This window comes from Schistocerca nitens, chromosome 11 (genome assembly GCF_023898315.1).
Source record: "Schistocerca nitens isolate TAMUIC-IGC-003100 chromosome 11, iqSchNite1.1, whole genome shotgun sequence".
In the NCBI taxonomy this organism is placed as follows: domain Eukaryota; kingdom Metazoa; phylum Arthropoda; class Insecta; order Orthoptera; family Acrididae; genus Schistocerca; species Schistocerca nitens.
This window is the reverse complement of record NC_064624.1, coordinates 112,734,680-112,749,126: the sequence shown is the minus strand read 5'-3', so window position 1 is coordinate 112,749,126 and position 14,447 is coordinate 112,734,680. Positions and strand designations below refer to the sequence as shown.

Here is a 14,447-nt window from a genome sequence, read left to right as displayed (position 1 = left end):
GCTGAGTCCAGAAGATGGAACAGATTCTCATCTGTCGTCAGACTCGATCCCCAACTGGCGACGTCCACACAGTCCGGCCGAAGTGCAGCCGCGCCACGCCCCTCTGCCGCGCAGTGCGGTCCCGGCCGTCGGCCTGCTGCTGGGGGGCGAGCTGGCAACGCCGCCCCGTGACGTCAGCGCCGGCTGCCGCTGCGGCTCTCAGCTGGGTGCGCCGCTCGCCCGGCTCAGTCCTGACAGAGAAGGCAGGCGGGCGGCAGCCATGGGCGCAGTGGCGTCCGCTGGAACACCCGAGAGAGAGGTAAGGCGGCCAGCTGGACTCTGCTGGAATGTCCAAGAGGCGCGCTGTTCGGACCGCGTTTATCTGGTTTTGTGATTCGCTAACTACTAGTGTCTGTGTGGCTGTTGTTCCATTAAGGCTAGTCTACACTACGGCATTGCGCTGCGATTTCGTAATACATGACAGAACACACGGCGACACCGGTGTTCACGTCTGTAGCTCGTGTTCTAGCGGCTAGCGTTGCTACCTCTGCATCACGGGGTCCCGGGTTCGATTGCCGGCCGTGTTGGGGATTTTCACCGCTTGGGGACTGGGTGTTCGTGTCGTCCTCATCATTTCATCATAATTTATGAAAATGGCGAGATCGGATTGAATAAAGATTGACAATCTGTACGGGCGCCGATAACCGCGCAATTGAGCGACCCACAAACCAAACATGATCAGCAACCTGTGTTCACATAAGTTTCATAGTTTTGTGAGTGTCGTAGTCGAGTCTAAACTGAAAATGGCTCTGAGCACTATGGGACTCAATTTCTGAGGTCATTAGTCCCCGAGAACTTAGAACTAGTTAAACCTAACTAACCTAATAACATCACACACATCCATGCCAGAGGCAGGATTCGAACCTGCGACCGTAGCGGTCTCGTGGTTCCAGACTGCAGCGCCTAGAACCGCACGGTCACTTCGGCCGACTAAACCCAAAGTAACTGTAATGCAAAACCCTTAAAGTTATCATAGAATGCTACCAGAATTGGTTATGTTTCCCCTAAATAGTCAGTACTGCAGTGACGAAGGAAAAATATGGTAGTGAGTGAAACAATGTCGCCAGAAGTGAAATTACAAATCACATTGTGTTGGGTCCAGAACTCTCGTCCTGCTAGAAGGTTCAGATGTAATAGGTGGTGACGTGTTTGCATTAACACAACATTTAACTTAGCCTTTCTCGGCACATGCTTCACTGAGTTTCCTAGAAAGCCTGTAGCTCGCTGTGTTGTGAGCAATGCATTAGGAATTTCGTAGGAATGTGGGCTTGGATTTATTACGATACTAGTGTCATCTGCAAAAAGAACCAATTCTCATTGTTGTATACTCGATGGACGATCATTTACATGTATTAGGAATAGTAGGGGGTATAAGACTGAACCTTGGGTAACCCCATAAGTAATTTCTTCCCAGTCACAATTATGTCCCTGGACTATATTGCTTGAGTTACTAAGTACAGCTTTCTACATTCTTTTGCTTAGATATATTATCCATTGGTTGCCTATACCATCAGTCCCATAAGACTTAAATTTATCTAGGACAATACTGTGATCCATGCAGTCAAATTCTATAGAGGGATCGCAGAAAATGCCAATTGGCGCTGTTTTATTATTTAATGCTTATAAAATCTAGTGAGTGAACGTGTAATTCGCATTCTCAGTTAAGGAAACCCAAACTGTAATTTGATAAGGATACTATTGTCACTAAGGTGAGATAATATCTTAGAATATATCATCTTCTCAAAAATTTTGGAGAATGTCAGCCGTGAAACAGGTTGGTAGTTACTGACATATGTCTTATTATCCTCTGCCAACAGAGGTTTTACAACTGCACATTTCAGTGACTCGAAAAAATTGCCTGGAGTTGGTGATGCATTACATATTTCATATAAAACTGCGTTTATTAAATGGGAAAAATTTTTAGTACTCTGTGGGAAATACCATCAAAATCAAAAGAGTTTTTATTTTTGAGACTATGTGTAATTTTATTAATTTCAGAAGGTGGAGTTTGGATACATTCATATGATTGAATTTTATGGAAGCTATGTTTTGGACATATTGCTGTGATTTTCGTCTTTAACTGTCTATCCCTACCCGTTTCTATTATGTATAAGAAATGACTATTAAATACATTTGCTACCTGTGACTCATCACTTATAGCCCTTCCATTCAGTTAAATAGTGATGTCTTTTATGGCTTGTTATCCTGTCTATCATTTCACTAAATTGCATATAGTCTTGGGTCTGGTGTCAGGAGTACTAATTTCTAACATTATGTACATGCTCTTTGATTTTTTAATAACCTTACTTAGTAATTTTAAGTATCTTCAGAGTGTGCAACTATTCAGGATTCCTACTTGTTCTTGCAAAAAGATAAATTTCCCTTTCCCTTCAAAAGATACTTTGATGGCTGTAGTGATCCTTTTACATGCCTGTTTAGTATTCCTTCTGATTAGCTTGTGCAGAGGGCTGTTTTCAAATAATATGAATTTATCATGGAATACATTACATTTTTTTGTTAGCATTTGGTTCGCTATAAATTACATCCCGTGCCATCTCCTGTAAGCTATTCCTAAAGGAATTTGCCCTCTAGTCACTAATTATTCTAAGTGATTTCCACTGAGGAGTATCCATCCACACTTGTCACGCCTGGCAACACAGATTACACGCTTAAAAACAGTATTAAATCACTTACCACACTTTTCCCTGCACGGATTTTTGTTACTTATGAGCAACAAGAATTAGGCCTCCATGTTAGCGCTTCAGCTGTATGATATAACGTGAAAAGTTATTACCGCTTGCAACAATAATTAAGCACTCACTCAACTGCAGTATTCGCTAAATTATCTTAATCACAATAAAATGTAACTTCATTGTATGCAAACTGCACGTAAACAACCAACTAGTGCGAAAGATTCTATATCAAACAAATTAAGATTTACGCCACTTTTGGGAAATACGAACATAACAGTGAACGGACTTGCTCAAATTAAATTCTTGTAAAGAGAAATACAACAATTAAGCTGGATTCTCGGATTTAATTGTGCCATAATGTAAACAAATACATAGTTACAACCCGACCTTACGATCTTTTTGCCTTTTGTAGACTGTGTTTCATGACTCTGTGACGTAAAATGTTATGTTGTGTGATTTGCTGATGTGAGTAAACGGATGAGGCGGCGTTACAACTTTATAAACCTTGCAGCACTTACCAGGCTCTTGCTGTACTGAAATCTGCGTGAGAGGAAAGCGTGACGTCTCGTCACGCAGCGCGTGAATGGTCCACCTGAACGGCGTCGGTTTCCGTGTGGCGTGTTGTGCAGGCAAAATGTTGCAGTCGCGATTGTGCGTTTGTCGTGTATTTCGTTGCAAAACAGCGAATGTTAGTGGACACGACGCTATCGGTTACGAAGTTGTGCCCTCGACGTTGAAATGTCACGATGAAAGTGCACCATAAATTTCTGTGCCCCCTTTACCGACGATACAAACGTCATGAGCCCAAAACGACCCATTCATTTCCATTGCGAGAACTGTATGAATTGACTTGGCTCCTGTTTTAGTTTCCATCAGAGAACTGAAATCTGTCGGAATTATAAAACTGATAGAGGCATTTGTTAAATACGCTTGAGCAGATTTTGCTTAGCCAAATACTAATCTTACGAGACGTCAGCAGTACTAGTGATTCTAAGTCATGGATTTTGAAACACGGGCAGCCTCTGACGTCCCGTTTCCCGACACTAGCATAAGGAAACGTAGAACACTGACTTATCTTGAAGGCATCCTTAACGTGGTGTGTCAGTTAAACTGCACATTGTCGTAATATGTAAGTGCGAATACAAAGGTATGAAATACAGCATAGTAGCATCGCAAGCACACAGACCAGCGTACAGTGAGACCAAGACGTACTTAACCTATCTGTATATTTTTAAAAAAGTAAGGTTATGCAATGTGAAAAGAGGCGAATACAAAATCTGAAGAGCCAATGCTGTGGAAAGAACAGTACCTCAATAAATGTAAATGTAACTGCTGTGTCACTAGGGCCTCCCGTCGGGTAGACGGTTCGCCTGGTGCAAGTCTTTAGAGTACGCCACGTTGGCGACTTGCGTGTCGGCGGGGATGAAATGATGATTAGGACAAGACAACACCCAGTCCCTGAGCGGAGAAAATCTCCGACCCAGCCGGGAATCGAACCCAGGCCGTTAGGTATGACATTCCGTCGCGCTGACCGCTCAGCTACCAGGGGCGGACACTTCAATAAATGATTTTACTGAAAAACAAGGGACAGAATACGTTCGTAGCGATAACCAAGTTAATAAAATAGAAAATTTAATGCAAAAGCTACTTCATAAATTATACATCTACTATAGTTTCTTATATTTACAGCCTGGAAACTGGTCAACGGAGGCGTCCGATCCCACCTGTCGGCTTTCACCCATGACGTAAGGGTGTTGTGGTGTGACGTCATGGCGGCGCGGAGTTTACTTTGTGTGTGTTGCGTTTGTAGATGTCGTCTTTTTTGCGGTTGGTGGTGTCCTCTGGTGGTGTGTGTGTGTGTGTGTGTGTGTCTGTGTGTGTGTGTGAGGACCGCGCGTTATGTTGTGTACTGGGTTCATTTGGGTGTCGATGCTTTAAGTGTGAATTTTGTCGCTCGTGGCTGTTATAGAAGAACGGAAATTAGTTTCAGTGAGTTAAGAACTAAGTTTCCGTTGTGTTTGTTTTTGCGGTGTTGTTTGACGTTGTTGGTTTGCTGTTTATCGCGTGGTAAGTCGTTTCGTTCAATTTGCGACTTCTTTTGTTACATGTGGATATGACTTCCTAGTTTCATAGTGCGCATATGCTGGTTGGAATGGGGGACGACATGTTGTCTGTCATTAAGTTTGTGCAACTTTTGGGCTTGTGGCTGAGATAGTGAAATACGGCGTATGCAAGCAGAATATGTGGGTTGGGGGTTTGTTTTGGTTGTGTTCCTTTGTTTGTTTGTGTATGTCTATTTGCGTGTGTGTGATTGGGGTGGCTGACCTAGTGTATAGCGCCGGAACTTTTTTGTGGTAGGTACTCGTTTTTTGGGTCTATTTTGCGCGTGTTTTGATGTTTGGTGAGGTTTTTATATGTTGTTGGGTCAGTGTTATTTGCTGCATGTGTTGGTGGTTGATGATTTGGTATCGGCACTTGTGGTTGATTTATGTATCGTAGTGGAAGTGCTCAATTTCAATTCTTTTGGTATCGTCAGTTGTATTTGAGTTATACAGGTCAAGGGAAGTGTCAGATTCCAATGTGTCGTAGTTATGTATGTCTTTTGGTATCGTGAGCTGCTGTTACCTATATAGGTCAAGGGAAGTGTCCGATTCCAACTTTTGTTGTTTTAGGTGTTGCTTTTGTGGTATGGACAGTTGCGGTGTGATTATAATCTTTGGAATAATTGGTTTTTATTTTGTGGTTTCAACAATTGCGGTTGAGCTATGTAGGTGAAGGGAAGCGACCGGTTCCTGTCGATATTGTGAGTGTAGCGGAATTTGGGAATTTTGTGGTGTTTTTATGTCGTCATTTTGTGTGGTGTGGGATCGTAGTGTGTGAATGTGTATATAATTAGTTTGTCCCCACCCAAAAACTCCCAATTTTCCGCGCCAGTCCCGTTAGTTTGATTATAGTTTTGGACGGAGATGTATTTGTTCGTTTTATATGTATTTTCGTGTCTGTTGTGTTTATGTAATGACATAATAGGCGCCTTATTGGAGACATTGAGAATGGTCGTTACCGCCATAATGGTGACGTCATGGGTCAAAGCAGACAAGTGGAATCGGACACTTCTGTATTCCCCTGGAAACAATCTTTAACTAAAAAAAAAAAAATTGTTGTGTTTTACTTTGCAGTAGTCACTTTTTGCTGCCTGGAGAATGGAATTTTGTCCTGTTCTTCTTGAAGAGCTTGTTTTACGTCTTCCTTGTCAGACATTTGTCTTTTGCTAATGTTTCCTTCAAGCAGTTACCAAAAGTTGTTGTTGTTGTTGTTGTGGTCTTCAGTCCTGAGACTGGTTTGATGCAGCTCTCCATGCTACTCTATCCTGTGCAAGCTTCTTCATCTCCCAGTACCTACTGCAACCTACATCCTTCTGAATCTGCTGAGTGTATTCATCTCTTGGTCTCCCTCTACGATTTTTACCCTCCACGCTGCCCTCCAAGGCTAAATTTGTGATCCCTTGATGCCTCAGAACACGTCCTACCAACCGGTCACTTCTTCTAGTCAAGTTGTGCCACAAGCTCCTCTTCTCCCCAATTCTATTCAATACCTCCTCATTAGTTATGTGATCTACCCATCTAATCTTCAGCATTCTTCTGTAGCACCACATTTCGAAAGCTTCTATTCTCCTCCTGTCCCAACTATTTATCGTCCATGTTTCACTTCCATACATGGCTACACTCCATACAAATGCTTTCAGAAACGACTTCCTGACACTTAAATCTGTACTCAATGTTAACAAATTTTTCTTCTTCAGAACGATTTCCTTGCCATAGCCAGTCTACATTTTATATCCTCTCTACTTCGACCATCATCAGTTATTTTACTCCCTAAATAGCAAAACTCCTTTACTACTCTAAGTGCCTCATTTCCTAATCTAATTCCCTCAGCATCACCCGATTTAATTTGACTACATTCCATTATCCTCGTTTTGCTTTTGTTGATGTTCATCTTATATCCTCCTTTCAAGACACTGTCCATTCCGTTCAACAGCACTTCCAAGTCCTTTGCTGTCTCTGACAGAATTACAATGTCATCGGCGAACCTCAAAGTTTTTACTACTTCTCCATGAATTTTAATACCTACTCCGAATTTTTCTTTTGTTTCCTTTACTGCTTGCTCAATATACAGATTGAATAACATCGGAGAGAGGCTACAACCCTGTATCACTCCTTTCCCAACCACTGCTTCCCTTTCATGCCCCTCGACTCTTATAACTGCCATCTGGTTCCTGTACAAATTGTAAATAGCCTTTCGCTCCCTGTATTTTACCCCTGCAACCTTCAGAATTTGAAAGAGAGTATTCCAGTTAACATTGTCAAAAGCTTTCTCTAAGTCTACAAATGCTAGAAACGTAGGTTTGCCTTTTCTTAATCTTTCTTCTAAGATAAGTCGTAAGGTTAGTATTGCCGCACGTGTTCCAACATTTCTACGGAATCCAAACTGATCTTCCCCGAGGTCCGCTTCTACCAGTTTTTCCATTCGTCTGTAAAGAATTCGCGTTAGTATTTTGCAGCTGTGACTTATTAAACTGATAGTTCGGTAATTTTCACATCTGTCAACACCTGCTTTCTTTGAGATTGGAATTATTATATTCTTCTTGAAGTCTGAGGGTATTTCGCCGGTCTCATACATCTTGCTCACCAGATGGTAGAGTTTCGTCATGACTGGCCCTCCCAAGGCCATCAGTAGTTCTAATGGAATGTTGTCTACTCCTGGGGCCTTGTTTCGACTCAGATCTTTCAGTGCTCTGTCAAACTCTTCACCAGTATCTTATCTCCCATTTCGTCTTCATCTACATCCTCTTCCATTTCCATAATATTGTACTCAAGTACATTGCCCTTGTATAAACCCTCTATATACTCCTTCCACCTTTCTGCCTTCCCTTCTTTGCTTAGAACTGGGTTGCCATCTGAGCTCTTGATATTCATACAAGTGGTTCTCTTCTCTCCAAAGGTCTCTTTAATTTTCCTGTAGGCAGTATCTATCTTACCCCTAGTGAGACAAGCCTCTACATCCTTACATTTGTCCTCTAGCCATCCCTGCTTAGCCATTTTGCACTTCCTGTCGATCTCATTTTTGAGACGTTTGTATTCCTTTTTGCCTGCTTCGTTTACTGCATTTTTATATTTTCTCCTTTCATCAATTAAATTCAATATTCTGTTACCCAAGGATTTCTATTAGCCCTCGTCTTTTTACCTACTTGTCCTCTGCTGCCTTCACTACTTCATCCCTCAGAGATACCCATTCTTCTTCTACTGTATTACTTTCCCCCATTCCTGTCAATTGTTCCCCTATGCTCTCCCTGAAACTCTGTACAACCTCTGGTTCTTTCAGTTTATCCAGGTCCCATCTCCTTAAATTCCCACCTTTTTGCAGTTTCTTCAGTTTCAATCTGCAGTTCATAACCAATAGATTGTGGTCAGAATCCACATCTGCCCCTGGAAATGTCTAACAATTTAAAACCTGGTTCCTAAATCTCTGTCTTACCATTATATAATCTATCTGATACCTTTTAGTATCTCCAGGATTCTTCCAGGTATACAACCTTCTTTTATGATTCTTGAACCAAGTGTTAGTTATGATTAAGTTATGCTCTGTGCAAAATTCTACAAGGCGGCTTCCTCTTTCATTTCTTCCCCCCAGTCCATATTCACCTACTATGTTTCCTTCTCTCCCTTTTCCTACTGACGAATTCCAGTCACCCATGACTATTAAATTTTCGTCTCCCTTCACTACCTGAATAATTTCTTTTATCTCGTCATACATTTCATCTATTTCTTCATCATCTGCAGAGCTAGTAGGCATATAAACTTGTACTACTGTAGTGGGCGTGGGCTTCGTGTCTATCTTGGCCACAATAATGCGTTCACTATGCTGTTTGTAGTAGCTAACCTGGACTCCTATTTTTTTATTCATTACTAAACCTACTCCTGCATTACCCCTATTTGATTTTGTATTTATAACCCTGTAATCACCAGACCAAAAGTCTTGTTCCTCCTGCCACCGAACTTCACTAATTCCCACTATATCTAACTTTAACCTATCCATTTCCCTTTTTGAATTTTCTAACCTACCTGCCCGATTAAGGGATCTGACATTCCACGCTCCGATCCGTGGAACGCCAGTTTTCTTTCTCCTGATAACGACGTCCTCCTGAGTAGTCCCCCCCCGGAGATCCGAATGGGGGACTATTTTACCTCCGGAATATTTTACCCAAGAGGACGCCATCATCATTTAATCATACAGTAAAGCTGCATGTTCTCAGGAAAAAAAATACGGCTGTAGTTTCCCCTTGCTTTCAGCCGTTCGTAGTACCAGCACAGCAAGGCCGTTTTGATTAATGTTACAAGGCCAGATCAGTCAATCATCCAGACTGTTGCCCCTGCAACTACTGTGTTTCCAAAAGTGTTCAGTGGTATTGTCTGTGTCCTGAGAATGGATGTGGAGTTTCATTATATTCTTTCAAGATGTATATAAACATGTTTTGATGCATTCTACCTTCTCTAAAATTAGTTTCCAGTGCCCGCAGCAACCTCAGCACCTTTTGCAGTGGGTACAAGCTTCCTTGACAATATCTGTGTTCTCGTACACCACCCTATTTGCCTGCAACCCAATCTGTTTGTGCTATATTTACTTTGTCACAAAATATAAGTATTTCTGAAGTTCACCATCTTCAATCCTTGTTCCCAGGCAAAATAAAAGACATTTCTTCAGATTCTGTTGGAACCCAAAACGTCTTTCGAGCTATCTGGCCCTTATATCTCTACTTCTGTGTCGGCACGTACTGTTTCGTCTCTCTGCTGTTAACTCCTCAGATAAATTAGGCACGCTGATTTTAAAATTTTGATTTCCCTCGCTGTAAACCCGACACCTTCATCGACCAGTGAGCTAGGGTGTCCGGTCGCTGGCTGGTTTCTCAATGTTTTGGTATGCAGAAGCGATCTGTTACCAACTCATCCGTCGATGTAGGTCTGCCGATTACCTTAGCAGTGTTTATGCAGGTGTGAAACGGTCTCTTTGAGTCACGGTCTTTTCGCTTCCCTCGGGGTTGCGACACTTGCCCGGAGCGACACACTGGCTGGCTCTCCACAGCAACAGGCGCACTGGCTGACGCCTCCAGCGGCTCTGCACGGAGCTGGCCCGCGCTCACAAGAGCAGCGGCCAACCGCGTGTCGCTTCAGGGTGGCCCGTCATCACGTCCCGTGGTGAATTTTAGTTTTAGGTCTGTTGTATTAATGAGAACTGACAGTAAGATTCAGCGTAATGAGAACTGACAATGAATTTCAATGTCTATTTTAACATTTTAGAAGATGCAAAGAATGGGGGCAGGTAAGTAAGAAATGTATTTCCTAAAACTGTTGCAGTCTTATGATGACTGCTGTTTTAGAACGAAATTTAGATACACAAATTTATATTTCCTCGGTATAAGACATTATGGATACTAATGCTCCAATCTAGCTGCAATAAGGTATGTTTTTCAATATTTTTCACGACAGATCTGTTTCAGCTTACTGCCGCTATCATGTGACCTGCGAAATAACATTAGTAAGAGTGACTGTACATAAACTGTGGCTGACTCGCGTTTACATTTGCACTGGTACTTACGTCTAGGTGGAAGTGACGACCATATTGCATATATATACTAGTCTTTCTGTCATGTCTCACAACGTGTAATAGATCTTGTACTTCCGAAACGTAAAAACAAGTTTTTGTCAGATATTTTGACAATTCAGTTTTGACAGTTTTTTACTATGTATTTACAAAATAAATAACAGCTTACCGGAGATTGTTACCTATCGGTCTACTTATGTTCCTTTAAAGTTTTTCCATGGTCCACGTACGTTTTGTTTAACATTTGACTGTCTTTTCGTGTTCTCTTTTGTCAGTTTTGTAGATAGTATTTCTGTTTAAAATCTGTGTTCAGTTAGAATTTCGTGTGCATATTTCCTTGTAAGAATATAAATTTTCAGTTCTTGGAGAATGTTCATAGTATTTTGTGTAATATTTCTAACGCAGTTTCAATTAGCTTCACTTTGTGTTGTTGAGTTTCAGGTGGAAAGTGAAGCGTGATGGATCACTCTCACCGCTTCTAGTGTGTTCTCTAAATCTGAAATTAATTTCGTGCGCATTGGCCAATATATTAATTGTTGTAATAGTCAGTTACTTTTTTACATTCCAGAAGTGGCATGTTCTGAGATTTTGGTTGCACTTGAACGAAATTTCGTTGTAACATTGTTGTTTGTATCCAAAGCCAGTTCTATGTTTGTGGATTTAAACAGTGCATTTATCTTTATATCATATTCGTCCTAAGTTAATTGTAAGTATGTAGTTCTATGTTTTGCTGAGGTTCCTTTGGTAAGATTTATGTTATGTATCGTGGTTGGTTTCGGCTGTGTTTTTTCGTTAGTGTATCTGGATCAAAATCATTGTTGTAGGGTATGTGACAGTGTTTTCAGTTCCTTTTATATAGCTGGTTGCTCTAGAATTAAATTATGTTAATCGTGCAGTGGAAAAAGGCATGCTTTCCTGTTTCAGGATGCCAAGAGTTAGCATTTATAACATTATCTGTGGTCGTCGGTTTTCTGTATATGTCAAATGTGTGGCGATTGTTGAATTTGCTAATTTTTAGGTCAAGATAGTTTACTAAATTGCCTATTTCCAATTCCACAGTAAACTTGGTATTGGGATGGAGGATGTTCCGTGATTTAAGGATAATATTGTCTGTATTGTCTCCATCAATCAACATTAGCGTGTCATAAACGTATCTATAATAGTAAACGATCTTATTAAGTACTGGACACTATTAGCGGAAAAAGTTTTCTTCTGATGTGTTGAGAAAAATGTTCACAATTGTGCCAGCTACACAATTTCCCATAGCTACTCCAATGCTTGAGTGTAGATCTTTCCATTTCATTGACAAATTTGTTTTAAGGAGATCTCTGATTTAATAAGTTTCTACAGTCGTTTTCCTCTGCTGTAATAGATTTTGCTACATAATTCATATTCTTTCCTGTACTGGTATCTTTGTATATAGGTTTGCAACGTGAAAAGTGAGAAATTTCGCATTACGTGAAATCTGGCTGTCTTTTATTGCTTTTGCAAAAGTACCTGAATTTTTTGTGGTACATTTCTTGTTATATGTATACAGCTCTGTTAGTAGTTTGTTCAGTTTTTACTGATCAAATATATTGCGCTATTTATCAGATTGACAGTTGAGCGGGTATGAGTTGAATTTATGTATCTTCGGTTAAGCCCCTAACGTCAGTGTGCGTGGGTTCATTAAAATACATGATTTCTTTTGGTATTCCGTTAGTATTGCATTACAACTTTTAGTACTTTTCTTTAGTTATGCTGTATATTTGTTGGTTTATTTGATAGTTCTGTCATTTTGTTAGCTTCGAAAAATGTCAAAACCTTGTAGTCATTGAGGTCGATTATAACTGTAAAATTTCCTTTATCAGATTTTATTGCAGTTGCATCGTTTACTTGCAATAACACAAAAATTCCTTAAAACACATACTCGTAATAGCCACTACAAAAGTAGCAATTGATATGGCAAGCCTGTCAATTAGAAAGCAAAATGAACTGACAAAACTGGCTCTAAGCAGTATGGGACTTAACATCCAAGGTCATCAGTCCACTAGACTTCGAACTAATTAAACCTAACTAACCTAAGGACATCACACACATCCATGCCTATGGCAGGATTCGAACCTGCGGCCGTAGAAGCAGCGCGGTTCCAGACTGAAGCGAATGATTTAGCAGTTAATATAGCAAAAATCGTGGAAAAGGAATTAACGTGAAAATACAAAAGCAAACAAACACATTACCCTCAACGACATAAATCAAAAACTACAAGCAAAAGATGCGCTACGTAACATCATCTGATCGTCCCATTTTGCGGCGAGCGAGCGCCTAGCCGCATCTTGAACAGGCCTTCTGTAGTCGACGACATGTGTTACTGGAAATTAGCTTCAGAAAGTGTGGAAAGGCTGCAAAACTGCGACCTGTCGCTTTTTTATGATTATTTCGTCCTTACCAGTTTCATGCAGGTTTGCTCGTCTTCTAACAGAGGGAGGGGGTATGGATTTAATTCCATGTCTTTTGCTGAAGTTTTCACTGTAAAGAATTTTTATTCGGTGTCCGCCCATGCAGATTTTGATTCAAAAGACCCTCTCAAGGCAAGTGCTGCGATTATTGCGTAGAAAAGGCTTGGTCTTTGAGATAGTCTTGTCAGTCTTCATTAGAGAATATTTTACAAATTTCAAGAGACATGTAGTCGACTTTGTGTCGTTTCGAGGGAACGCCAGGAGGCGGTAGTCATTATTTACAGTATTTACAAGATAGCAAACAGTTAAAGTACCTTCCAACATTTACAAGTTTTTTCAATGGTTCAGACGTTTTCTTCGTCATTGCAAATTCTGTACGTAGCCCACTCAAGTCAGAAATGGTTTAAGTTCACACAAGTCTTGAGTTTCTTTGGCCTTTGTAACCGACTCGCCATTCTTCATTGTTGACGCCCTTCTTTCTTCTTTTCCCATCAAAATTTAGGTGGCCCTGGTATTATGCATCTTCTCAAAGATTTTTCACTAATGAGTAAACATTAGGATGAACTTCAGATCTTGTACTGTCAGAAGATATCAAATAAGACAATTAAGTACAAATTTCTCAACCACTAAAAAAATGTATTTTAAGGAACAATTTTCGATATTAATCGATATTGTGAACATCAGATTAGGAAATGAGACACTTAAAGTAGTAGATGAGTTTTGCTATTTGGGGAGCAAAATAACTGATCATGTCGAGGTAGAGAGGATATAAAATGTAGACTGGCAATGGCAAGGAAAGCGTTTCTGAAGAAGAGAAATTTGTTAACAGCGATTATAGATTCAAGTGTCAGGATATCTTTTCTGAAAGTACACTCCTGGAAATGGAAAAAAGAACACATTGACACCGGTGTGTCAGACCCACCATACTTGCTCCGGACACTGCGAGAGGGCTGTACAAGCAATGATCACGCGCACGGCACAGCGGACACACCAGGAACCGCGGTGTTGGCCGTCGAATGGCGCTAGCTGCGCAGCATTTGTGCACCGCCGCCGTCAGTGTCAGCCAGTTTGCCGTGCCATACGGACCTCCATCGCAGTCTTTAACACTGGTAGCATGCCGCGACAGCGTGGACGTGAACCGTATGTGCAGCTGACGGACTTTGAGCGAGGGCGTGTAGTGGGCATGCGGGAGGCCGGGTGGACGTACCGCCGAATTGCTCAACACGTGGGGCGTGAGGTCTCCACAGTACATCGATGTTGTCGCCAGTGGTCGGCGGAAGGTGCACGTGCCCGTCGACCTGGGACCGGACCGCAGCGACGCACGGATGCACGCCAAGACCGTAGGATCCTACGCAGTGCCGTAGGGGACCGCACCGCCACTTCCCAGCAAATTAGGGACACTGTTTCTCCTGGGGTATCGGCGAGGACCATTCGTAACCGTCTCCATGAAGCTGGGCTACGGTCCCGCACACCGTTAGGCCGTCTTCCGCTCACGCCCCAACATCGTGCAGCCCGCCTCCAGTGGTGTCGCGACAGGCGTGAATGGAGGGACGAATGGAGACGTGTCGTCTTCAGCGATGAGAGTCGCTTCTGCCTTGGTGCCAATGATGGTCGTATGCGT

At 41.7% G+C, this 14,447-nt stretch overlaps 1 protein-coding gene across 1 annotated transcript in view; it reads left to right on the top strand.

Annotated features, from left to right (window-relative positions):
* The first annotated feature begins 243 nt into the window (after positions 1–243).
* Positions 244–14,447, top strand: part of LOC126213101 (serine/threonine-protein phosphatase 6 regulatory ankyrin repeat subunit C-like) — a 60,545-nt gene continuing 46,341 nt past the window's right edge. The window contains exon 1 of the mRNA XM_049940705.1: positions 244–298. The gene's annotated coding sequence lies outside the window, so the exon portion shown is untranslated. The remainder of the gene's footprint in view (positions 299–14,447) is intronic.